This window comes from Lithobates pipiens, unplaced genomic scaffold, assembly GCF_037356315.1.
Source record: "Lithobates pipiens isolate NorthernLeopardFrog02 unplaced genomic scaffold, aLitPip1_a1.2 Scaffold_3, whole genome shotgun sequence".
NCBI lineage: Eukaryota > Metazoa > Chordata > Amphibia > Anura > Ranidae > Lithobates > Lithobates pipiens.
Window position 1 is genome coordinate 23,989,713 of NW_027507790.1, and position 17,776 is coordinate 24,007,488.

Consider the following 17,776-nt stretch of genomic DNA (forward strand, 5'->3'; position numbering starts at 1 on the left):
TTAAACGTGATGTGACTTTATCTGCAAGGCTAACAATGGTGGCTGAGACCATAATGTAACTGATATAGTTGTTAAGGTGACGTCAAGACAGATGGCTTTGGAGAAGACAGTGAAAAAAAAAAAAAAAAAAGAATGAAACAGGGTTCCTGCTTTGTACTTTCTCTTCCCTTTAAAAAAAAAAAATCATCCCTACTATCCCCTCGATGTAAACGCCATGTTGCTATGGCAGCACAGATGGTACTTAACTCTAGGCTCCAGCAGAAGGTGAATAATAGACATGCATTCTTTGTTGAATAAGCAAGCAGCTGGTTTTCGACACAGCCCATTCAACAAAGTACAGATGGGTTGATTATTCGAAGCTTTTCAGTGGTGCCCCTTTATTCGCGTAGACACTAATTACTTTGGATTGTCATGCAATGACCTGTACACATTCTGAGCGAAAACAGCACACTGTCTTTGGGCACACGCCACCGAAGCACCACTGCCTCCAGCTCCTTGGCTAAAATGGCCACGCTAAGTACAAACGATTTTATAGATCAGGCCCTTGCGAAGGTGACTTGGATATATTTTGCCATTAAAATTTAATAGTATCTGCAGCAGATTTTTTTTTTCCTCCTTCTCTTCCCTCTGCTTTCTCTATGGGCAGTGCTTATAAGGAGATCCGTTTACTGAAAAGTGGGAGGAGATTGACAGACAAAATCTCCCCCTGTATTTTTTTTTTTTCTTAAGAGCTAAGCTACAGTACAAAGGAGAGATCCGTGTATTTCAACAGACATCATACGCTTGGCCGCTGCACAAGCTGTCAGACGGGGAAGATTTGCCAGGTAAAAACCACAGAACCTCTGTAATTCTCTTTTACTGATGAAAATCAGTTTAGGCTGTCATTACCTTTAATGATATTTACATATCGGGAGGAAGGCAAGCTAACTCTGTAGATAGATAGGATCTCATATATTTTGGGACTGTCCTTAGAATTTATATTTGCTATACTTTATGCTGTTGGGGGAAATATACAGTGCAATATACATTGCTGCATAAAATATGCTTGCGTTCTGGATATGTTTGCTACATTATCTTCTGCATTTAGTGCATCTGCATTATGAAAACATACATAGAGAACAGGAAGATCTTTGCAAGTAGATATCTCTGCAGTATTCACTATGTGGATTTTAATAAATCATTGTGAGAATATAATAAAAAGACTGCCGCAAACTTATGTTTTAGAAAGGCTCGTGTGTCTGACCACTTGATCCATGACAGCATTTGTATATCATTTGAATGTGTTTAGATCTCAGAGTTATATTTTTCAAACTAATTAGACAAAAGGAATGGTAACTCTTTTAATACTGGTGTGATATGTATACATTCTGGAATGAAAGCTTTTTGAATGGGTTTATACTAGGGTAATAATACTTAATAAAACACTGTATTTATTTTATTATCATATTATGTTTTCAGTTGTTTGTTTGCATGAAAACCTTTAATCTGAATAATTAAAAAATAAATAAAAAAATATTACTTATGTTTTATTACAGAAAAGCCACCCTCCTTACTAAGGAATACATGTCTTCCCGGACAGGTAATTGCTATTCATAACTTAAATTGAGTATTAGATAGAACAGCTAAAGTTCTTTTAGAACAATTATCCCTGAGTATCTTTTGTGTGTATAAGTATACCTCCATTTTCTCTAATAAATGAGGATCAAGCTGATAGCTGAGAGTATTACAGAGTGAGGAGAATGCAAAATCATACCAGATCCAATTGCAGCATAACTTAGAATTCAATATATATATATATATATATATATATATATCAGTGTTAATTGTATGCATAAGTGATAATGTATTTTAAGTATACATGATTCATGTATATCAATGTTTCACAGTGCAGCAATTATCATGTGTTAGTAGACTGGTGTGTATTATGGAAGATAATGGATGTTTATTATAGTACAGTATAGTATGTATCAGCAAGCCATAGTTAAAACCGGAAAATAAGGAATTAGAAGTTATACATGGTGACTTGTAGATTGTATTATTGTTCAGAATGTCCATTATATCAGGAATGCTCTTAATGCAGCCTCATCTATTCTGTTCTGGGAAGCTCTGAGTAGGGATTTTGAGATGAAATGAAAAGGAACACAATAGTTTTCTTTCACTCTCATTTACCCTTAGCTGGGAGGCGTTTTTTTTTTTTTTTTATCTTTGTGCTTTTGCTATTCTGAATAATGGTTTTAGGGAGCTTTAATTACACACAATGCAATATAGCTATACAGTGAAAGAAAGAAAGATATAAAACAAAGTGGAATTAAGCCTTTTTATGCAGTAAATACTAGGATGAATAAAAAGGATATACGTGAACAAGAAGACAACAGCTTGTGCACACACCAATTAACTCCTTCATTACTGATGATGACTCTCCGTGTTATGCTAAAGGTTTGGTTTTCTTAAACCAAATGAAAGGGCTATGCTTTTTTCATTTCAGCATATTATCAGGGTCGGGCTTTATAAAGCCCATATTAAAATTTCTCCTTTGGCTTGTTCATCTGTCCCATTTTGATTTGGCAGAAATGTGAATTTAATTGTCCCACAATCTCTTGGGAGTACAAGATTTGCAGAGCTATCTGCTCCAGATACTCGACAGCTGCTGCATGGAGCCAGTGCTGTACAGGAGTTTTATTACAGAATTTTTATTCTACTGTTTGAACAGATTGTAATAGCCACACAAAGCACTTACATAGCACTCCGTAAAACTGGAAATGTTGAGTCAATATAGGTTAAAATGCTTTGAAGTTGCATTAAAAAAACGGAATACAGACTTTTCAAAGCAAATTATATTATGATTTACGGATGAGAAAAAGTGCTTTCATTCTAACCTGGCCCATTCTATATTTTACTTTTATATTTTAATAACCATTTGCTTTAATTTTTATCTATGTAGTTATTGTAATTCAATATATTATCAATTATCATCTGTTTTTTTTTTCTTGCTTGACAATTGTCTTTGTAAATAATATAAGTCAGGCCAAAGGTATATGGGTAGGATGAAATGAGATAAGTAGCTTTGTGATGATTTTTTGGGGGAGGATTTTAAAACCATGCTGTCCCTTTATCTGATTATGATACATTGTATTAGAAGACCACTAATAATATAGCAAGAAAATAGTATATAGGTCATTATGTGCCATATGTTATCTGTATAGCATACAGTATAATTACTTGTTTTATGATACTAAGGTTACACTTTTCAATGGCAATATTAAACACGATGAATAAGGCCAATTAGAATATTTTAATTGCATTAGATTGGAAGATTGCCCAGGTTTCCATGTTGTATACTACAACTAAGGCTGTAAGATTCCTATCAGGTTTCCGTTTTATGTTGGTTAGTTATTGTCTTGATATTCAAAAATCTGAACTGGCAATTTTTAAGTGGAATATAATTTAGTCATTTGAAGATTTATGACCATTACATCCACCACTCTTATCGTAATGTGGCATTGCAGCCGACTGTCAATCAAAAATATATTTTTCTAGTTGATTGGATGACTAATAAGAGCTTTGAGATTGTAGCAGATACAAATGTATGTGAAAATTACTATTTTCATCCATAGGTCTTTATGAGCTGAATATAAAACAGTTTGATAGAACTGTTGCAATGTAAATGTGAAACTTTGCTTATATTGGGCACTGAGAAAAATCATTCTTATGCTTTAATGGTTCTGCTCTGTAAATTAGACTAAGGCTCATTTATCAGATACTTAATTTATCATAGAAAGGCTGAAGCTAGAGACTGGGATCACTGAAGTTCTATAGTTTTTCCAAAACCAGTATAGCAAACTATGTTATGGTTTCAGAATATTGGGTCTCTTTTATCATTGTCTCAGAGATGAATTGTCTATGCAGGTTCTAACAACCAATCTGATTCTTCCTCTTATTCTGCAACTATGTAATTCTGCTTGAATGACATAGGTTAATAAAAGCTGTTCTTTTTTCAGTTGTAATAATAATAAATAAGGCTCCCTTAGTGATCTGGCATTTGGCATGCTTGGGTATTTATTTTTATTATTGTAGATTTTTATGATCTGTTGTGAAATAAATGGATTGTATAAATTCTTGCAGAGAAAATGGGAGTTTTACTGCTGTTAAAATGTTTTTGAAATAATTAGCAAAATAATTGATGAAGATGTTGTACAGACCACCACATCTGACAATGTTTAGCTGCTCTTTCACATATAAATTATGGAAAACAATCATAAACCTATGTCTGTGACACTGACAGATTCCTATTGCTGCACACCACTACTGTTGATCACCTGTAAATCAGTACTTTGTGTTTAATGGAAACCTCTACTGGAAAAAAAAAAAATATAGGCTGCCATTTCTGACTGAAAATGCTATCTGCCTGGCTATCTCTGGATTCAATATGTTTTGAGTCAACAAAGTTGATTTTCTAATGTAAAAAGGACTGTTCTCTTAACAAAGTAACTGTTCTCTCGGGTCTGTGAATAAGATAAAGCATTGCCCACTTTGAGTATCTAATCATCTGCAAAGAATAAACCTAAATTTTTGCTAGCACATGATTATATAATAAAAAAAATAATCATAGCTTTATCTTATTCACTAAGCTCAGGGACTATTTGCATTACAAAATTTATAGTTCCTACTTCTTTGGTAAATCAATTACTTTTTCAAATGACTTGAAATGAGCCTGCAGCAAATTACGTCAGAATACCTGATCTGCATTATTATTTCGGTTCAGTGACTCAGAAAGTATTGAATCCATTGGATCAGCCTGACAGGCAAGTAATTAGCATTTTCAGAATGAGAGATCAGTAATGACAGGCTCTTTATTTCTCCCAGGACAGGTCTACTTTAATCTGAACCTGTAGCAATACAGACCAATGTATTCCATGGTTCAAGAACCATTTCTCTGAGTTCACTGCAGCCTGACCTATAAACCTATTGCAGTATTATGTGAACAAGGTCAGTGCGGGTTTGTGTGTATGGTAAGTGATCGATAGATTATAGAATAGAAAGTTCACTTACAACAAAACTTTGTTCACTTTCCATACCCAATCATGTACAGGGGAATCTAAACAGAAAAAGTCTTCACTTGGTTATATGAACATTCTACTCCTTTAGTAAAGTAATCTCAAAAAGTATCACAGGCTTAAAAAATTTAAGTGTTTGAACATTGGTGGTGAACATGCTTCAAGAGGAGATCTAATGTTGGAGTTTTGGCAATAGAGGTACAGAAACTCCTAGTAATGGAAAAATACATTTAAATTTTTTTTTTTTATGTGTTCTGTCTTTTGTTGTTTCTGACCAGTTCCATTGGCCCTAGGTTACAAGAGGGTGTAAAAATACATACATACATGTATGCTATATATACACATTTATACAAGTTATTAAGTTTATAAATGTCAACATTTGATATATTAGTGATTGTCTTAAAAATCTGATCATTTACAGGAGAATAGATGTTGAATAAGGGATTTTGCCAGCTAGAAGAAAGGTATCTTAAAATCACAGCTGGCATTTAGCATTTTACAGCTGTTTAATTGTCAATGGAATCACATGTAACTTGGCTCCTTGACTGGATTGACTGATTCTTGGATTGTACAATCATCTCCTCATCTCTTACTACAGTTAGTTGTAATGTGAAGAGAATTTAGAATTCTAGTATAGAACCAAAAGCATTTTCTGAATATCATGGTTACAAAATAATTATAGAACTACCCAGACCATGTAATTTGTACAGAAAATCATTTTAAGAAGAACAATCCTTTTCTGTTTATAATCTATATAATGTAATACAACTGATGTTTTCTTCAACACCAAAAGAAGCTATCACTTTACTGTCTGCACTGTATTGTGACAAGTGAAGATGCTGTAGTGATCGTGGACATTGTAGCAGGTGTCACATTGCACAGTAGTAGTGTACAGTTTGAAGGCTAAATCTATCACACAGATACAATGAGCATGAACACACCTTGACAGAAGATCTTAATAAGATAAAGACGTAAGATAACAGTACCTACTCTGCCAGAAGAGAGATGAGCATGCAAACATTCAGCTGTAATCTACATAGCAAAGGCAATATTTGATGTTTGATACTAAGGAGCCCTTTGTTTTGTATCTGATCTTTAACATGCACATGTGTGCCTTAGTAGAACTTGTGTATTATTCTGTTTTTTAAATATTTATTCACTGCTCTTGTACAATCCCCTAGTGCAATAAATACATACATGAAATAAAATTCTGCCCCCAATACCAGTCTCCTTATTAGTGTTTAAGCAACTTTGTATAATATGTGCCGCATTCATCACACTTATATACCGATAACAATATAAACAATAATAATCCTGCGAGCCAACATATCAAATATAGCTAGAAAAAAACACTGGATGAAAAATGCTGATAATAGCGTTTTGTACCGACTTGTAGTAGTGCTTTGTGAGCATTTATCAGCATCAGCATTTTATTAGAATTTTTTACAGTACATAAAGTAAAAAAACCTATCACTCAAAAAAAGCTGTTAGGAGTGTTGGAGTACAGCCATACCCCACTTTTTAGTACACAATGGGGTTTATTTACTAAAGCTGGAAAGTGCAAAATCAGGCTCACTTCTGCATAGAAACCAATGAGCTTCTAACCGTGGCTTGTTCAATTAAGCTTTGGTAATAAAACCTGGAAACTCATTGGTTTCTACGCAGAAGGGAGCCTGACTTTGCACTTTCCAGCTTTAGTAAATAAACCCCATTGTGTACTTAAAAGTGGGGTATGCCTGTAGCGTTTAGAAGTGTTTAGGAGTGTTTAGCATTTTTTTTTTGCCAGGAAAAAACTCGACATTTTATTTTGCTCCGCTTGAAAAATGCTTCTAGCATAAAATAGCGTGCATGGATACATAGGATAACACTAGTATCTTCTAGGAGAAGAAAAACAATGCTTATAATAGCTTCTATGAGCTTAAAAAAAATCTACTGTGCATGGAACCTAACAAAGTATCCAAACAATAAATCAATGCATCAAAACCCATTAGCTTACAGCCAGTAGATTTTCCTGCACAAAAAGTCTACATTTGTGCTTTGAAGTATCCAAACACATCTAATAAATAAAAAAAATATACATAGCCATATGAAAGGTGCAATCTTTTGTGTATACAAACATTAATGCATCCTAAAATTGAACCTCCAATGGTGTTGTCTTCTGGGAATGGCCACTTACCAAATACTATTTACACCACTTTTTGCTAATTTTAAAAATGCTCCATGGTGCCTCTATCCAAGACCCCCTTAAAGTGATTGTAAAGGAATTTTTTTATTAAAAAAAATAACAAACATGTTATACTTACTTGCCCTGTGCAGCGGCTTTGCACAGAACAGCCATTATCCTGCTCTTCATGGTCCCCCACCGGTGCTCTGGGCCTCTTCCCCCTGCTGAGTTCCCCCATAGCAAGACACTTGCTGTGGGTGCACTCATGCTTGTTCGCTCCCAAGCTGTCCATAAGACAAAGAGAGCGCAGCTCATCCCCACCCCCCTGCGCTCCTGCCTTACTGGCTGTGATTGACAGCAGTGAGAGCCAATGTCTCCTGCTGCTGCATCTCAGCCAGTCAAGAAGGTGATACCCAGGAGAGCCTTGGGTCTTGTGCACATCGCTGGATCGAGATAGGGTTTAGGTAAGTATTAGGGGGGTTGAGGGGGGAGCTGGGCACTGAAGTTTTTTTTACCTTCAAGCGTATATTGTATGAACGTAAAAAACCTTCAGCCTTTATAACCACTTTAATAATTAGTCACCTTCACAGAACTTTTCATCTCACTATTTATTAAAATTAATTCAAGAAGACATATCCATATCATAAAACATGCTTTATTAAAAAAAAACAACAATTAAAAACTCACAATCACCAGTTTTAATTATCAGTTTTTAATCAGCTTACATGTACTCATAATCCACTGTCTTCCATAGAACTGCATAGAGTACTACATTACTTCTGGGTAGCATAATGGTTCCACAACACTCCTCCCACTTTAATTTGATCCTTTTTAATTTGTTATGCTTGTTTTGTGATAGGTGTATAAGCCCTTGTACACACAGTCAGACATTCTGACGGAACGTGTCCGATCGGACCGTGTTGTCGGATAATTCGACTGTGTGTGGGCTCCATCGGACTGTTTCCGTCGGAGTATCTGACGGACCAAGTTTTCCAACTTGTCTATAAAATTTTTCGACAACATGATCCGATCGGACTTGGTCCGATCATGTGTAGAGAATTCCGATCAGACAAAGTGCCACGCATGCTCAGATCAAATTCCTAAACCAAAGCTATTGGCTACTAGCCTGAACGTAGTCCCGTCCTAATGAAATAACGTCATCACTTTAAGTACGATCGGATTTTCTGACAACTTTGTCCGACTGTGTGTATGCAACAGTTTCGGACAAAATCCATCGGACAAAATCCGAGGATTTGGTTGTCGGAATGTCCGACCGTGTGTACAAGGGCTTATAAGTCCTCAGAGGAAGTAATATTATGTCCCTTTTAATAATTTTTGTAATTTACATGGCTTTAAATTGTTGGTCAAGCTATTTTTTTTATTTTTAGAAAATTATTTTTTTGCTTGTTCATACTGTATTATATACATTTGGAATACAAGATGTACATTCCAAATGTAGTAGTCCAGTTTATGAACATATTTCTCAAAGAAGTAATTTTTTCATTTGTGCTCTGTAATTAGATTCAGGTAATGTGTATTTTTTATTTCTCTAAACTTGATTTGGTAGTTTAGTATTTTTAGTAGACCAGAGCCGGCACCTAATCCTGTTTCACTGGATCACTGGTGGGTCCTTAAACTCCAATGACTCCTTCTTTCAATATGGACAATTGGACATTTTTTGGACATATGGTAATTGATGGTAGTGGTTGTAATTAATGATTGGTTGTTTAAAGGGGAAGTTACAACACACACTATTTCACTGTTACATTTGTCAGAAATGGGTGAAATGTATTCACTTAGACATCCATTGTCACAATAGACATTAACCTGATCAGGCTCATCTAAGTGTTGTGTGTGAAAAATCTTCTCTTGACATTGCTACTGTGTCCACAATATTTCAAGGAAGTTAGAATAAGATCATATTGAAATATGAATATCAACTAAAGTCAGAGCAAGATAAAAAGTTCACCTGTTAGCCCACCCCTTCTATTAGCTATTGAGGAATGATGGGGCAATAGTAATGAATGGGAAGCATTAAAACACATTATCTACTTACTACCATCTATTCCTTTGGCTGGATTAGTACTGCTCTAAATGGCTGGGGTTGCTATGAGTACACACCAACCAAAGAATGAATTGAGTAAGAGATGCACCTGTACAGAAGGTGCATTCATGTATGTATGCTTTTTGTCCTCTACAATAAAGCAACAGAATAAAGATATGTTCTTATTGCCTAGTGTATTATTTTGTTATTTATGTCATAAAATTTTTTAGAAAGTATAAAAAGGATTGAAACAAAGATGGTGTAGTGTACAGCTGCTCACAGTGGTCTCACTACATCTAGACACTGGACGAGCTATATTAAGCAGTGAGCTGAACAAATATCATAGTGTTCCCTAAGATGATTTACTCACATGGGCCCCTTGTTTAAAAATATCTGTAATTTGCTGTAATTTGTGGTTTGGTGTTGCCCACAGCAGTTAATGAGATTCAGCTTCTTTCTTTGTGGAAACTACTTTTTGCTGCATGTTTTAAAATTATTGGTTTCTATGTGGCAATACGAGTAAAAAAACGGACACTCTGGTGCTAATCTTGTAAAGCCAACTCCAGCCAACACTTTCCTTTAAGCTTTAAATCGTATTGGAAGAGGGATAGAACCTCTATTTTTATTTCTGTCTGTATCTCCATTCAGTCTTTTTATGGAATAGAAGAGCTGAACCTTGTTGTAACATTATATGTAGTGTGCGGTACTGGAGGCTACAATCCAACAAATGTGGTATTCTGCTGGACCATCGGAAACGATTATTAAAAATTGAAGAGTTGGGAGCACCATACTAGTTTGTATAGTCCACACAAAATTTTATTCTGCAACAAAAGCAAATGTACAGTGTTTTCAGGGGCTCAGCACTCCCTCATTGTTAGGTCTAAAATCAAGACAGTAAGAAATCTATTCATGTCACATTCTATTCTAAGTATCCCCTTTTGGTCATACATATTCCATAACCTACAATATTTCCAGCAATTTGTAATCTGTTCTATTGAGATTGATGTAATAATACCATTCTGCGCTGTATGGTCTGGATTGTACATAAAGTGTAATTTATACTTTAATAGTTCATAATTACACTTTTTTTTTATTTACTCAAGCATTTTTTCAATGATTTCCCCTTTCCTTATTGTCTTGATATTAGCCCTGATGAAGGGGAATGTTGAGTCACTGGAAAATGATGGAACAGTTGCAGAATTACACCTTTATTGGACTGTACAAACTAGTATGGGGCTCCCATTTCTAAATTTTTTTGGTATTTTCATTCAGGAAATGCAGAGAGCCAGAGGGACAGTAAGTGACACTTAGTTCCCGTTATTTTTTGCCTGGTGTCACTGAGACACACATAAGAACTCTTCAATGGAGTCCCAGACAGCAATAATAACCCTTCCACCCCCCAAAACAAAAAAATAGGCTAGAGTTGAACTTTAAAACATCTTTAGTAAAAACTGTCTGTAATCCTACACAGGAGCCAGTTATATTAAGTAGAATTTCATATTATTTTATCCTGATTTTAAAAGTCATAACCATATCCGGTCAAATTGGCTCTCTTTTAATACGTCTCGTTTAGCCAATAAAAAAATCTGCACGAGTATAATTAAATGCAATGTAAAAGTATAATATTAGATATAAGAAATACTTAGTACTCTGTGAGAGTATTTTTCTTTTATAGATGACCTAATCTGCAAATTGCAATCTTTCAATTGGTTAAAAAAAAATTATACTGCATTCCCCATTTTATGATTAGTAAATATACTTGAAAAGAAATCTGGTTACTTTATTTATTTATTTATTTTTTATTGTGAACCTGCTTTTGACATTAAATTTATCTTTTTTTTTTTTTTTACTCGTTATAGAAGCTCCCTGAAGCTAGCCTTTTAACCTTATTTTTACCACATGCAGCCATTATGTACAAAGTAGGAAGCCACTGTACATAGCATGAGCTCCATGCAGCTATTTGTAGAACAGTATCTGGTAAGAGCATTTGCATGTGCACAAGGGGTGATGAGCCAAGGGAAAGCAGGAGCTGCTGTGAATGTCTATTATCTAACACATGAGGACATTGAAGGTGCAGATCTACATTTAACAAATGAACTGTAAAACCCATTAGGGCTAACTATGAAAATAGGGCATATCTATTCAAATTATAATAGCAAAGATACTGTCAATGTATGTAAAGGGACACAGAAAGATACACTTATATTTGCACTTTCCTTGATGCATGATCTAATTAGTGCATCTGCAGATTTTCTTTACCAGTGGTTCTGGTTTTTGGGGTTGTGTAAAAAGAAGAATAATTCATGAATGCCAAGACATTAGTGTATCATTATTTTCGCAATGCTCTGCGGGTGGAAAATTACTGTCAAGAATTTCATGTACGAACTGCTATCATAGTATTTATGTCCATCTTATTTCACTACAACCTCTCAACCATCCTGATTATTTTGAGACTAACCCAGTTCTTTTACCCATTAGGAGTTTAGTCTTGAAAAATTGTGGAAGTTGTGGTTTCAATTACATGTTACATGTTACATGTGTCTGGAAAAAATGGGGTTGAAAAGCAAGCACTTAGATAAGTAGGTTTATATTCCTTCCCGGATGCCCTAATAATTACACAAGGCTGTTTGCTCAATTATGTAAACACCAATGTTTGCTCAAAACACTAGGCTACTCAAACATCTTGCTATTGGTCAGTGAGGATGATCATCAAAGTGGTGGGCCCACAAAGGTTCTGAAGAGGGTTTTTGTGTATACATTAAAGTAAAAATCCTTTGTATTCCTACTGAAATTGCTTAAAGTGTATGTAAACTCTAGCAATAGTTTCATAGTTAGTAAGGTTGAATAAAGACACCAGTCCATCCAGTTCAACCTGAGTGAGTGTCTACAATTGTCCCTATCCCTATACATTGCACACTCACATCAGTCACTACCCTCAAGGAGCCCACAATCCAAGAACCCCATTCATATACTAGGGCCAATTTTGGACAGAAGCCAATTAACCTACCTGCATGTCTTTGGATTGTGGGAGGAAACTGGGGTACCTGGAGGAAACCCATGCAGGCGCAGGGAGAACATGCAAACTCCAGGCAGGTAGTGTCATGGTTGCAATTTGAATCAGCGACCCTTCTTACTGCTACGTGAGAGTGCTAACCACTACACCACTGTGCCACCCGCAAGCCACTGTGCCGCCCACACAATGAACTGCTCTTATTTTTTCCCCTTTGAGCCCACAAAGTGTACCATTAAAAGTCTTTTGTTACATCTGTTTGATAAGTTCAAAAAAGTGACCTGTTAATCCTGCAGTAATCATGTAAGCTGGTCAAACTTCCTGTACACGCTACCTCTCTGGACTTCAAAATACCTCTCTCTATGTCTCTCTATCTTATAGAAAAGAGTAGAGGGAGAGGTGTTCCGTAGTCTTAAAACACTCCCTGCCTTAGTGTGCTACCCCAGGACAGGAAGCGTGTTACTGGGCCCAAAAAAGGGAACTAATGCAGCCACCACATTTAGGGACTATTAAGCTGAAATATATAATTAAGATTTTTTATTTTTTTTGCTTTTTTAATACCGTATTTATCGGGGTATAACACACACTTTTTCCCCCTTAAAATCAGGGGAAAGTCGTGGGTGCGTGTTATACGCCGATCCCCACTGTCTGCGAGTCTAAAATACTGAGCGCCGTTGAAAAATACAGAGCGCCGCCGAAAAATACAGAGCGCGGCCGAAAAAGAAAGAGCCGATTGCTCGGCTCCGCTTGTAGTCCCGCCTTCCTGCTGTTTCTGGAGCGAGCACTGCCGAAAAAGACCGAGCCGACTGTACTGTGTACTCGGCTCGGCTCGGCTTGCAGTCCCGCCCATACTGGGTGGGACTGCGAGCGGAGCCCAGCCGAATACACAGTACAGACGGCTCGGTCTTTTTCGGCAGCACTCACTAGGGAAACAGCAGGGAGGCGGGACTACGAGCGGAGCCGAGCAAGTCGGCTCGGTCTTTTTCGGCGGCACTCGGTCTTTTTCGGCGGCGCTCGCTCGATCTGTCTCAGTGGCGGGAAATTTAAACATGGGCAAGGCTGCAAACGGCACTGGCCAAGCTGCAAATGACACTGCAAAGCTGCAAACAGCGCTGGGCAAGATGCAAATGACACTGATCATTCTGCAATGATGGACAAGGCTGCAGATGCACACCGATAAGGCTGCATTGACGGGCATTTAAATGTAAGTTTTTTTTTTCTTAAACTTCCTTCCTAAAACTTTTTTCCTTAAAATGCCCTCCTAAACTTGGGGTGCGTGTTATACACCGGTGCGTGTTATAACTCGATAAATACGGTAATTGTTTTTCTGTTTAAATACATTTTAAATGATTTTCATAAACAGTATATTTCCTTATAATATGGGAGCCAGTTCTACTACAATTTACCTTTTCTCTTTTCAATGGTCAGTCAACTCAGACCTAAAATCTGGCCTTTAGTTTCCAAAACTCTATGGAGTTGATTTACTAAAACTGGAGAGTGCAAAATCTGGTGCAGCTCTCCATAGAAACCCATTAGCTTCCAGGTCTTTTTTTTGTCAAAGCCTTATTGAACTAACTGAAGTTAGAAGCTGATTGATTGGCTACCATGGACAGCTGCATCAGATTTTGCACCCTCCAGTTTTAGTAAATAAACCCATGTGTTTACCCTAAAAAGACTGTTGGCATGTAAGCAATATATTGCATAACATTATTAATAGTATTTTAATTAAAAAAAATATATATATATTGTGGCATTTTTAACTAGGCAGAGGTATTTGTGTCCTACTGCGCATTCATTTGTACACAAAAGGCCGATGAACTGCACATGATAATTATATCTTGCTTTGTTTCAATTTTAGTAGATACTTGCTTGGTCATTTCACATGTTAAGAAGTAGACCTTTCTCTTCTCTGAACACAGATGACAGTTTTTTTTCTAATTCCACCTTGTAGAATGACTGCAGAATGCTCTTTGACCTTTTACAATTTTTCCTCTCTAGTGAAAATGCTGTCCTGTAATTCAGAAAGTGTCCTTTCAAATTATTCAACTGTCTAAAACGTCTTCAGATGGTGTGATCAGGGATTCGCTCTATTACTTGCAGATTGGAAAGATTTAAAACTCGAAACAGAGGCCAGTCTGCAATTTAATGAGATCAAACACACCATGAGTTCTTCTAGAAAATATATGTTACTGCTGACCTGACTCCTCTCAATTTGTATACTGTGTTCAATTAAATATACTCCTCCAGGAACTATTTTCTTTTGTTCAAACAATTGGAGTCAGTGAAACGTAAAGTCCACTTAATTTGTATCATGCAAATTTTTAAAGGAGAACTCCACTTTCATTAAAAACAAATAATATAGTGCACATGTCATTTTGTCATCTTATGGTATTAAAAATAAAACGTTACTGCAACTGATGTCATTTTCTAAAAGAAAAATGTAACATGGCAGCCTGGATACAGTCTGTACACCCTCAGAAATGTAATTGTATTGCTTTTGTGATTGGTCTACTGATTTTCTCATCTGTACTAAGATGCAAGTCAGATTTTAGGCATCCCCTGCAATAGGAATTTCATTTTTCATGAGATACTCCCCAAGGGATATCTATTTCTAAAGGGATGTTGCTACCACAGCTTTCCTCATCAGAATGCTGAGATTTCACATGTTGGTTATAATTAACCTGACCTTGTCATTCAGGAATCTGTCTGGAAAAGTCATGGTGAAACAAACAGTTATTTTTTCAGGACAGAAAAGGATAGGAATCTGCAACAACGTTTATTCAAATCTTTGCAGTGTTGACAGAACACCCAAGAAGGATTTTTTCTCAATAAAAGTGTAGTTACTCTTTACGTAAATCCTCATCCAGCTTCTTCACCCAGAATACAGGGTATCAATATTGACCAACTACCTAAGTGATAGTAGAAGTGGTCTTGGAATTAGCAGAGGAGGCCCAGGAATAACATGGGTTTTTTTGTTTGGAGGGTTTTAAGGGGTTTCAAGGAATTCTGTTATACTCCTGCTGCTCACTGTAGTAAAACCACTTGAGAGTTTAAAGTTGTATTTGATAAATTTTACAGTTACACTTTATAGCTGAATTCCAGGCGCACAGGTAAACGCACAGGTAAATACACAGCTCAAATTCATATACATGAACTGTTATGCTTTAAAAACGATTTGCAGTTCCCTTCATACAGTCTTGTGATCTATGAACATATATCAGACAGCAGAGCAAAGTCCTTAACATCCCTGCACACTTTAATGCAGATAAAGTGGCAGTAAACAATATCCCAATTGTCCAAAAATATTTAGTGGCCCTGTAACCTATTTTTCATTAAATGATTTTTTTTTGCCTTCCTGTAACATCCTCTATTATTTCTTGAACCTCTCCTTCACTTCCATTTGTTTGGAATGAGCAGTGCAAAATAATTGTAGTCCCTATGCTCTATGCACACACTGCAAATTTCATATTCCATAGTAAATCACAGGAGCAACATATGACAAATATCTTGAGCTTTGTCATTTCAAAAATACTATTGAAATACAAAATATTATTGATATGACTAAGGGTTGGGGAAGAACCTAAGCTCTGTAATTTCATGAACATCACTTGTAGTATTGTAGCCTATGTACTAAACGCCACCACTTCTTTCATATTTTCTGTCTTTAAATTTAAGCTCTGCAATACAGAAAAAATTGTCAGAATCGGTGTGCCAGGTGTGGTATGCAGTATATATCAGTTTGAGCAATAAAGTTTATCGATCAATGACTAGCACAGAGTACCGTGCAGCTTCATTTGTGTTGCCACTGAAGAATAAGGGTGATGGGACGAGGCCCTGAGTTATCCTGCACCCAAAGAGAACCTTGAGCAGTGCTGTTCTGCTGGAATATGGTTACACAAACAAGAGATTAAAATGTGACTGCCAAATGTTGCTGTAACTCCTGAAGCCAAGAGCCCCTCGTTGCTGCAGAGTAGGACAATTTGCTTTGCATTTTTCTACAAAAAAACAAAAAAAACAAATTTGCACAACATTTTAATAGCCACAAGCTGGCAGAACACCAATCTGGATATGCTAGACATTTAAAGCCTAACTCCAGGTTTGCTTTTACTTCAAATAGTTTGTTTGGGCCAAGCTGGCCCAAATGAACTATTTTCTTTACTATTTGCTATGTCTGCTGTCAGCACTGCATAAATTGTATGATAGATCGTGACATCATCTGCCCACCTTCTTACCTCAAATCAGTAGAAGTCTTGGATTCACGGATAAAAATACAAGACTTCTTGTGGATTGATGATCCGTCACTCAGCCCTACTCGATTTTTTTCCAGCAGCAGATGAGAAGTCTCCATACCGGGGCTGGAACACAGCCTATGTAGATGACAGTTTACAAAGCGGCCACATTAATTAGTAAAGGAAATAGTTCATTTGAGCCGGCTTTGTTTGGAACCAACTTTTTAAAGTGAAAGTAAACCTAGAGTTAAAGTAATACTAAAGTCTCAGTTTTTTTTCTATATAAATAACAAACATGTTATACTTACGTGCTCTGTGTAGTGGATTTGCACAGAGACACTCAGATCCTCCTCTTCTTGGGTCCCTCTTCTGTGATCTGGCCCCTTCCTCCTGTCGAGTGCCCCACAGCAAGCAGATTGCTATGGGAGCACCTGAGCTGAGTCACAGCCCCCTTTGTAAATTGTGTCCCGGCCCCTCCCCTCTCTCTCTCCTGATTGGCTGATTGACTTTGATTGACAGCAGTGGGAGCCAATGGTGCCACTGCTGTGTCTCAGCCAACCAGGAGGGAGAGTCTTGGACAGCAGAGACACTTGTGGACATCGCTGGAAATAGATGGAGCTCAGGTAAGTCAAGGAGACTCGGGTGATCACAGATCCGATCCTGGCCCTTTACCACGTGATCAGCTGTCAGCCAATGACAGCTGATCACATGATGTAAATGATGTGAGGATCGGTAATCTTTTTTTTTGCTGTTCTCACACTGACAGCATGAGGAGAAAAAAAGCCGATCAATGGCTTCTGTTTGCAGGGACATCGGTCCCAAAGAGGAACAGCCTGTTATGTGCCCACCAGTTCCACCTGCCAGTGCCACAAATCAGTGCCACAAATCAGTGCCACAAATCAGTGCCCACAGTGCGCACCAATCAGTGCCCACAGTGCCCAAGTTACTTAAGTGCCAGCAATCTGTGTCACCTATCAGTGCCCAAAAGTGGTGCCAATCAGTGCCAATAAGTGCCTCATCAGTGCCACCTAGCAATGCTGCCTATCTGTGTCACCTACTAGTGCTAATCAGTGCCCATCCCTGCACCCATCAGTGACCATCAGTGCCACATATTAGTGCCCTTTAGTGCCACCTATCAATGATCTTCAGTGCCGCCCATCAGTGCCACCTCTCAGTGCCAACCAATGCCATCTATCAGTGCCCACCAGTGCCGCCTATTAGTGCTCATCAGTGCCGCCTTACCATTGCCCATCAGTGTTGCCTTATCAGTGCCCA

The 17,776-nt window shown here is 37.2% G+C and overlaps 1 long non-coding RNA gene across 1 annotated transcript in view; it reads left to right on the top strand.

Annotated features, from left to right (window-relative positions):
• The first annotated feature begins 286 nt into the window (after positions 1 to 286).
• LOC143940224 (uncharacterized) overlaps positions 287 to 17,776 on the top strand; it is a 69,541-nt gene continuing 52,051 nt past the window's right edge. Inside the window, exons 1-2 of the long non-coding RNA XR_013263833.1 lie at positions 287 to 824; positions 1,536 to 1,579. This is a non-coding gene — a long non-coding RNA (uncharacterized LOC143940224). The remainder of the gene's footprint in view (positions 825 to 1,535; positions 1,580 to 17,776) is intronic.